Genomic DNA, 8,732 nt, shown 5'->3' with positions numbered 1-8,732 from the left:
ATCCATTTTTGAAGTTGAAAGGCGGCTTGTTTCTCTTCCAGCGTTGGCTCTTTGCTTATTTCCCTCACTTGTCAACATGAAATTACATGCTCAAGTCAAAATTTCTAGTGGTCGATGTGTGCTATCGCTCTTCTGACTTGAGTTTGAAAGAAGTGTTGTAGTATTTTCGGGCTAGGATTCCTTTATCTCTCAACGAATTTCTTATTTGCTCAACTCAGGATGATTCATATTTGCCCCCATGTGCCAGGACTTTCTTTCATGCTGCTAGTAAAGAAGATGCCAGTGGTGGAAACTGTTTTGCTTGACACGAAAGTTGCATTATGGCATATCTAAGACTCGAAGTTCGAGAACACCGGCTACCGGGATGGTCTTATATGCTCCTTGTTTATGGGTTTGACAGTTTGGTCTGATCCAAGGTATTCCTAGACCCTTGCCATTTCCTTATAGTCAAGAAAGACACGGAGCAAGCGATGATGACATCTCAGCTGCTCTTGCAGAGGCTGAGACGGGTGTGGAGAGATCCCATGGGATAATTTTTCTTTATCTGGATCATTAGAGCTTTGATTCTTGGTGGAGCACTGTTTTTAATTGGTGTATGCCTCCCACTAGTAAACTCCTAAACTCTTAAGCTCTTTTTATTTTTCTTATTATGTTTCTTACTTTTAATTTTCTCTTTTTATCAATTTTGCTTTTTATGAGTTTTTCAATTTTTCAATTTCATCATTCTATTCTAAATTTTTTCTTTTATTTGCTTTTGGCAGATGCAATTGGAAGTTCGGGAGAAGAATTGAGGACTCCGCGGCCTATAATGACAAAATTTCCCAATCCTGTGGACCAAATTAGAAAGTGACATCAGGTGGGCTGATTTACGATAGGAATACAAGGTGCTCGGGATGAAACCATAGGGTTGGTCTTGGTTCTCATAACACCGACACCAATCCTATCGACATGACTGAAGAGGAGCCGACTCCTCAAGGTAATAGAGCGAAAATGACCCCTGAGACCTTGATCAAAGAGGAAGAAATGCTAATCAATATTCTAGTGATTTATGCTCGTATGAATAAGTAATGTGAGGGCGAAGGAGGTGGAAAGTGATGAGCGGGTGGAAGAAAGGTTCAATGAAGGAGATTGATCGAATGAGCTGACCCCGGGATTCCTAAGATGGAAAATGAACCAAGTGAGGGTTCATTTTTTGTTTATGATGATGGGGGGCTCATGAAGATGCAGAAAGGAGAAAAATGAAGATGTTGACATCAAAGGAGCCTCGAGCCTCAGTGACATCAACACATTGTCGACTTCTCCGACCTTCACTTTTAGTTCTATTGCTGTTGATTCCTCACTGATGCAACCCCCGACAAGGACTCTTCTTCGGAGTTCTTCCTTGCTAAACATTCTGCTCAATTCACATCCTTCACAGGTTGGTCCTTTGTTTTTACTATTTCTAAATTTTTGTGACTTCATCTTCTCACTCACTTCTTCTTAAGGTTCTTGGACCGTATTGTTGATCATATTGATTGAATTAAAAAGTATTGTTGATATTTCCTGATGCTCCTGATTTTTAATTCATGATTTATTTTTTTATTTGCTGTGAAACAATATTGGAATTGGCAATGTTGATGAAGCTACGCTAGTATGCTTTCATTAGGTGCCAAAAACTATCCGAACTAAACCTATATATGCCGAAATCTGCTGCACATTTTTTGTTGTTGTCCCATTTATGCGAGTTTCGGCCTAGATGAAAAAAAGCTCTGTGATGCTGAAATTTTGTTGATTGTGATGTGCTTGTTGATGTCGAAAAAATGTTTGTGTCTGGTATTTGTTTTTTCAATTTAAGCTGAATTTTTGCAATCAGATTTTTGCTGCTTCAACTAAGCATAATTGCTGATATTTTTATTTCCATTACGATTGATCCGAATTGAGAAATTGATTTGTCTCCTCTTCCTTGAAAAATAGAGATTTGCATCAAAAAAAATGCTGCTAAAAATTTAATCAAAACGTTAGTGGATTTGCAACTCTATCTTCGATTTTTTTTGGATTTAATTGAATTGCCATTTTTTCAGGAATCATGCTTGACCAATGTTCGTCTTGATCCAGTTGAGCGTCAAGTCGAGAATACATTTGATAATATGGATCTCTCATTTATGACAGAACCTGTCCCCCATTATCTTTGAGTTTGGATGCCACTCGTGATGCTTACGGTGTTATCTTGGATCTGATGGCGATTCGCAGTTGGAAGGGAGATCAAGTGGAGAGGTCCATGACTAGTTTCTTCATGTTAATCTCGGCGAGCACTAATTCGGTTGAGGCTGCTACTTTGACCACTTTCAAGGATAAGATGATTTCTTCTTTCGGTTCCGAGAGGAACAGGTTGGCAACTCAATTATCTTTTCAAACCAAAACTGGTTTAGCCGAAGTGAATAAGTACAAGGAGCAATATGCCAAGCTTCAAGAAGATCAAACACATGATTGAGAGCGGATAGAGGCTATTCGGGTCAATAGGACTCAATTGGCGGAATTGGAGCAAGAAATGGTCGTGTTAAGAGCCGAGTGTGATGAGTTGGTGAGGTCCAGGGATGATTATAGGAACACTTTGAGGCAGGTTCAAGGCGAAATGCAAAAGGAAAAGGATCGGTTGACTAGTCAGGTGGCTTTGATGCGGACTTGGCATGAGGAGGGTGAGGCACATCGTTGGGCAGCTATGGCCATTTGTGATGAGTGGCACCGTGAGTCTCGAGGCGATATCACTTTATTGTTACCTTTTGCCTTAGCGTCTTGATTTATTTTTGCTTGTTCCCAATACTTTTCATCGCGTGTTTTAGTGATTGCCTTATTATTATTTTTATTCAAAACTATTTTATTATTCCTGTTTTTTGTTTTTTATTTTATTTTTGAGATATGTAAACGACCTTTTGATTTTTTTTGTTTACGTCTTTTTATCATGTCATTTTTTACACTTCTATATTTTTTTAAATAAATGCTTGAATTATAGTTTAGTATACTAATTATGCCAATGATGTTAAATAATGTCAACAAGAAAAACTAACAGTAAAGAAAAAATGATAACCGCAAAAACAAAAGAAATGAAACGATACTTAGTACCTCATCGAATGTTAACATTTGAGTTATGTCCGGTTCGCGCATTTTTATGCGTTATTCGTTCCCAAATTCACTATGTCCCACATTGTTTGAAAATACCTTTTCAAGTATCTCTCATTAATGTATCTCTGATGAGGCTCTCCGTCTAGGCCTTTTAGCCAATACGCATTCCCAGTAAGACTTTATGAACTTGGAATGGTCCTTCCCAATTAGGCGACCACTTGCCTAACTCCGGATCTTAAGTCCCAAATTAGTAAAACCAATTCCCATACCAAACCACCTTCTTGGAAAGTTTTCTTTTTTACTTTTTTATAATAAACATCTGATACCTTCTTCTTTTGCACGAGAGTATTGTCAAGAGCTTTTTGACGTTAGTAGTCCACATCTTCCAACTCCATGACCATAGCTTGCAAATAATTATCGGGTTCGAGCTCATATTGCAGCAAAACACGCAACGAAGGTACTACAACTTCAAGTGGTAAAACTGCATCATGACCAAATGTTAGGAAAAAAGGACTTACCTTGGTGGATCGTGTTTTGGATGTTCTCATTGCCCATAATGTCTCAGATAGAATGGTATGCCAATCTCTCGGGTTCTCTTTGAGCATCTTCTCGAGGATTCCAATGAGAATTTTATTTGACGCATTGACTTGTCCATATGCTTGTGCATAGAATGACATCGAATGGATCAACTTAGTCTCGTATTCATCCATAAATTCTTTCAACTCTTCATCTTGGAATGCCTGGTCCTTGATCCGTAGTGATTGACTCCGAGATCCCGAAACAGTGGATTAAATTTTCTTTGATAAAGCGAATGACATCCTTTTTATCAACTTTCTTCATCAGTAAGTCCTCGACCCACTTGGAAAAATAATATGTTGCTATTATGATGAAGCAATGCCCTTTTGACAAAGACGAAAATATTTTCCCAATTAAATCAATTGCCCAACCTCGAAACGGCCAAGGCTTGATTACCGAATGCAATTCTTCTGCAGGAACGCGTTGAACTTGGCCGTACTTTTGACATTTCTTGCAACCTTTCGCATACATCATGCAATCTTTAAAAACGTAGGCCAAAAATAATTGTGCCCATTGATGAGCCATCTCATCCTCCTCCCTGATTGATGTGCATCGCATACGCCTTCGTGGGCTTGCTTCATTACCTCCATTGATCTTGGAAATTTGAGGCATTTTAACAACATTCCATCATAGCTCTTCCGATACAAATCACCTGCCAAAACCATATAATTCTAAGCTTGAACTCGAAGTGAATGGCTTCTCAAGGTAGTCGATGAATGGCTTCCTCAAATCTTGGGCCAAATTAGCATTAATGTTAAATGACTCGAGTTGGATCTTTCTTTCGGAGATTGATGGGTGGACTTGACGTTTGATGAGAATTATTTTGTACATGGTCTCCCTCGAAATTCTCATCCCTGAAGCAATTTAAGCAAGCTTATCAGCTTCCAAATTCTCGCTTCTCAAAATGTACTCAAGTTCAACATCATTGAATTCCTCCAAAAGGTGCACCGCGAATGCAAAATAAGAAAGTTAATGATAAACTTGCACATTTATATTCTCCAGTCAAATGCCGGATCACCAATTGCGAATCTCCATAAATTTTGACTTTTTTGGCTCCGAAGTCAATGAGAATCTCGAGTCCGATAATCAAGGCTTCGTACTCCGCTTGATTATTTATGCAGTCCAAGCAAGAGGAGGATTCAGATTCTTCATAAGCTTCATAGATGACCATACCCGATATGGTTACATCTACTTGATGAAGCACAAATCAGAAGCTTTTGAGAAATTCAAATGCTTCAAGAATGAAGTAGAAAATCAATTAGGAAAGAAAATAAAGACGCTTCGATCTGATCGAGGTGGCGAATATCTTTCAGATGATTTTCTGAATTATCTAACTGAATGTGGGATATGCTCACAATGGACACCTCCCTATACACCACAACACAATGGTGTATCCGAGAGGAGAAACCGTACCCTACTAGATATGGTACGTTCCATGATGAGCATGGCCTTACTTCCAAAGACGTTCTGGGGCTATGCCTTAGAAACTGCCCTCTTCACCCTAAATCGAGTACCAACTAAATCCGCTAGTTCCACACCATATGAATTGTTCGTTGGTAGGAAACCCGTGTTTTCATTTATGAGAGTATGGGGTTGTTCAGCATTTGTCAAACGCATTGCGTCCGACAAACTAGATTCGAAATCTGATAAATGTTTCTTCATTGGATACCCTAAGGAAACTATGGGATATTACTTCTATCATCCAGATGATCAGAAAGTAATAGTATCCAAGCACGCAACCTTCTTAGAGAAAGAGTTTCTCGAAGAAACACAAAAGGGAAGCATGATTGAACTTGACGAAGTTCAAGAAGAAGAAACACCGACTGAAACAACAGAGGCGGTTGAGGTACCCGTAGAAGTCCCATTAAATGAGACTCCAGTGCCACCTATTCGTAGATCACAAAGAGTTCGTGAACTCCTAGTTAGATATGGTTTTCTAGTGGGAGATGATAATGAGGTTCCCGTGTTAGACGACGAACCCGAAAACTACGAAGAGGCTCTTACTAGTCCAGATTCTAAAGCATGGCTTGAGGCCATGGATTCTGAAATGGATTCCATGTATACTAACCAAGTGTGGACTTTGGTTGATCCACCCGAAGGGATAATACCCATTGGGTGCAGATGGATCTTCAAAAGGAAGACAGACATGGATGGAAAGGTTAGCACCTACAAAGCTAGGTTAGTAGCGAAAGAATATCGTCAGAAGCAAGGAATTGATTATGATGAAACTTTCTCTCCTGTGGCTATGTCCAAATCAATCAGAATCGTGCTTGCAATTGCCGCTCATTGCGATTATGAGATTTGGCAAATGGATGTGAAAACAGCTATCCTAAACGGAAATTTGCTTGAGGATGTATATATGATGCAGCCTGAAGGTTTCATATCGAAGGATGCAAATAAAGTTTGCAAACTTCAGAGATCCATTTATGGACTCAAGCAAGCATCAAGAAGCTGGAATAAGCATTTTGACGAAACCATAAAACAATTTGGTTTCGAACAAAATTGCGAAGAAGCTTGCATTTACAAGAAAGCAAGTGGGAGCTCTATAGCATTTCTCATACTATATGTGGACGATATATTATTAATGGGAAATGACATTGCTCTACTACAGTCGGTAAAAGTATGGTTATCTGGTAACTTCTCAATGAAAGACCTTGGCGAAGCAGCTTATATACTTGGTATAAAGATCTACAGAGATAGATCGAGAAGACTGCTTGGTCTTTCACAGGCTACATACATTGAAAAGGTGCTAAATTGGTTTAGCATGCTTGAATCGAAACGAGGTAACTTACCCATGCTACATGTAGTAAAGTTAAACAATCATCAATGTCCTAAAACCGATGATGACAAAAGACGCATGGCTGTAGTCCCGTACGGCAGCGCAATCGGTTCGATTATGTATGTTATGCTATGCACTAGACCTGACGTAGCGTTCGCGTTATCTGTAACGAGTCGTTACCAAGGGAATCCGAGAGACGAGCATTGGATTGCCGTCAAGAACATTCTTAAGTACTTGAGAAGAACTAAAGATATGTTCCTAGTGTACGGAGAAGGTGATCTGAAAATAGAAGGATTTTCAGACGCAAGTCATCTTACAGATGAGAATGATTTTAAATCCCAATCAGGATACCTGTTTATCTTGAATGGGGGCGCGGTCAGTTGGAAGAGTTCCAAGCAGGGAAGCGTAGCTTTCTATACGACCGAGTCAGAGTATATCACAGCTATGGAAGCAGCAAAGGAAGCAGTTTGGATAAGAAAGTTCATTACAGAACTTGGTGTGGTGCCTGACATAGTAAATCCCATTACACTGTATTGTGATAACAATGGAGCCATTGCGCAAGCAAAGGAACCACGGTCTCATAATGCGTCCAAGCATTACCTTAAGCGATACCACATCATTAGAGAGATTGTGGCTAGAGGAGATGTGAGAATAGAAAGAGTACCTACAGAGGACAACGTTGCAGATCCGTTGACAAAGCCTTTAATCCAGAAAGTACATGATCGTCATTTAACTTCTACTAGGATAAGTTTTAGAAACAATTGGCTTTAGTCCAAGTGGGAGTATGTTGGGGTTTAGTGTCCTATAGACAATTGTTCTAGGATACAAACTTAATGTAAATGAATTGTTCTTTATATCATTTGTTTTAATGAGATATATGTTTTATAACTATATAAAGGCAATCCCTTTTAAGCACTAAATAAAGTCTAATAAAAGGAAATTCGTAAGTTTATTTAAAGTGATTATAAAGTGTTCATACAAGCATGAAGTGAGACAAAACTTTATAATAAACTAATAAACTTAAAACCACCCCAAGTCAAGTGATATGTTTAGGATTGATATATCACTATTGAGACTTGTATGTAACAATGTCTTCTGTTCGACAGAAAGCTGATCTCACAAGCTTCATATATATAGATATCTGGACAGTTACATAGATCCGATGAAAAGTTGTTGATTAGGATTGGGGATCCGACTTGAGATAACAAGATGTGTAGATTCATCCTTGTCACTTGTTCATCTCATTGGTATTAATAGGTATAACTAATCCTCAGACTCAAAGGAATATTAATTGGTATTATGGATTACGAAATGTGACGCTTTGACTCTGGTGTAACACGATCCTTAACATAGATGACTCTGGGGTGTGAACAGTAGACGTTGGGTATCACAGGAAGTGATTGCGGGATCGTTATATATTAGATTGAGCATTTATCACTCCCGATAAATGGGAGATACATTCATGGATCGCTTGTGGAAGACTTGACTCTAAATCCTTGCAAGGTGATAGCTTAAGAGTTGAAATACAAATTTCACTTAACCTATCTTTTTGAGTTGACTCGGCCTGTATAAGTAAAACAAACGTCTCGCTATATGTGACTTGACATTACCCATAATCATAAGATTCAGTTCAAGGATGTAGTTGATAAAGGATCGAATTATACTGTAACTAATACGGAAAGGTTAACGACAGAATCAACCTGTCTTCTTATAGCTCTGGGGGAATGATTACGCACTTGCTAATCACATACTCTGTACATCATTCCGTTATGCAAAGATTAAATATAATTCTTTGAAAATTAATTTAATAACGTTGCATACGGCTAGAAGCAATAAGAACCTAATGGGTCACACATAAGACTTGGAACCTAAAAGAGAGATAGATGTTAATTAATTGATGGAATCCCAATTGAGCCCAATAAGGCCCATGGACAAAGGGGGGTCGAAATTCATGTAGTTAAATACATGAATAATTAATTTGATTTTGTTAATCCTAATTAGATTAGGATTATGAATTAAATTAATTAAGAGATAAATAAGTTAGGAGTTTTAATTAGATTATAATACTCCTATTATTATCCAATAAGGTTATTATTATTATCCTTAATATATTAGATATATAATGAGATAATAATTAGGAATTCTATTCCGAATTGAATTCCTATTCAGTAACCTAATTCTATCTAACTAGGGATTAGATACAAGAGATTATAAATACCCCACCCTATGGGATTTTCGAAATCCAAAAAGAGAGCTAATCCCCTGTTGAGATTTTCGA

Source organism: Euphorbia lathyris, chromosome 4 (assembly GCF_963576675.1).
Source record: "Euphorbia lathyris chromosome 4, ddEupLath1.1, whole genome shotgun sequence".
Classification (NCBI taxonomy): Eukaryota; Viridiplantae; Streptophyta; class Magnoliopsida; order Malpighiales; family Euphorbiaceae; genus Euphorbia; species Euphorbia lathyris.
Note: the sequence above shows the minus strand (reverse complement) of the source record.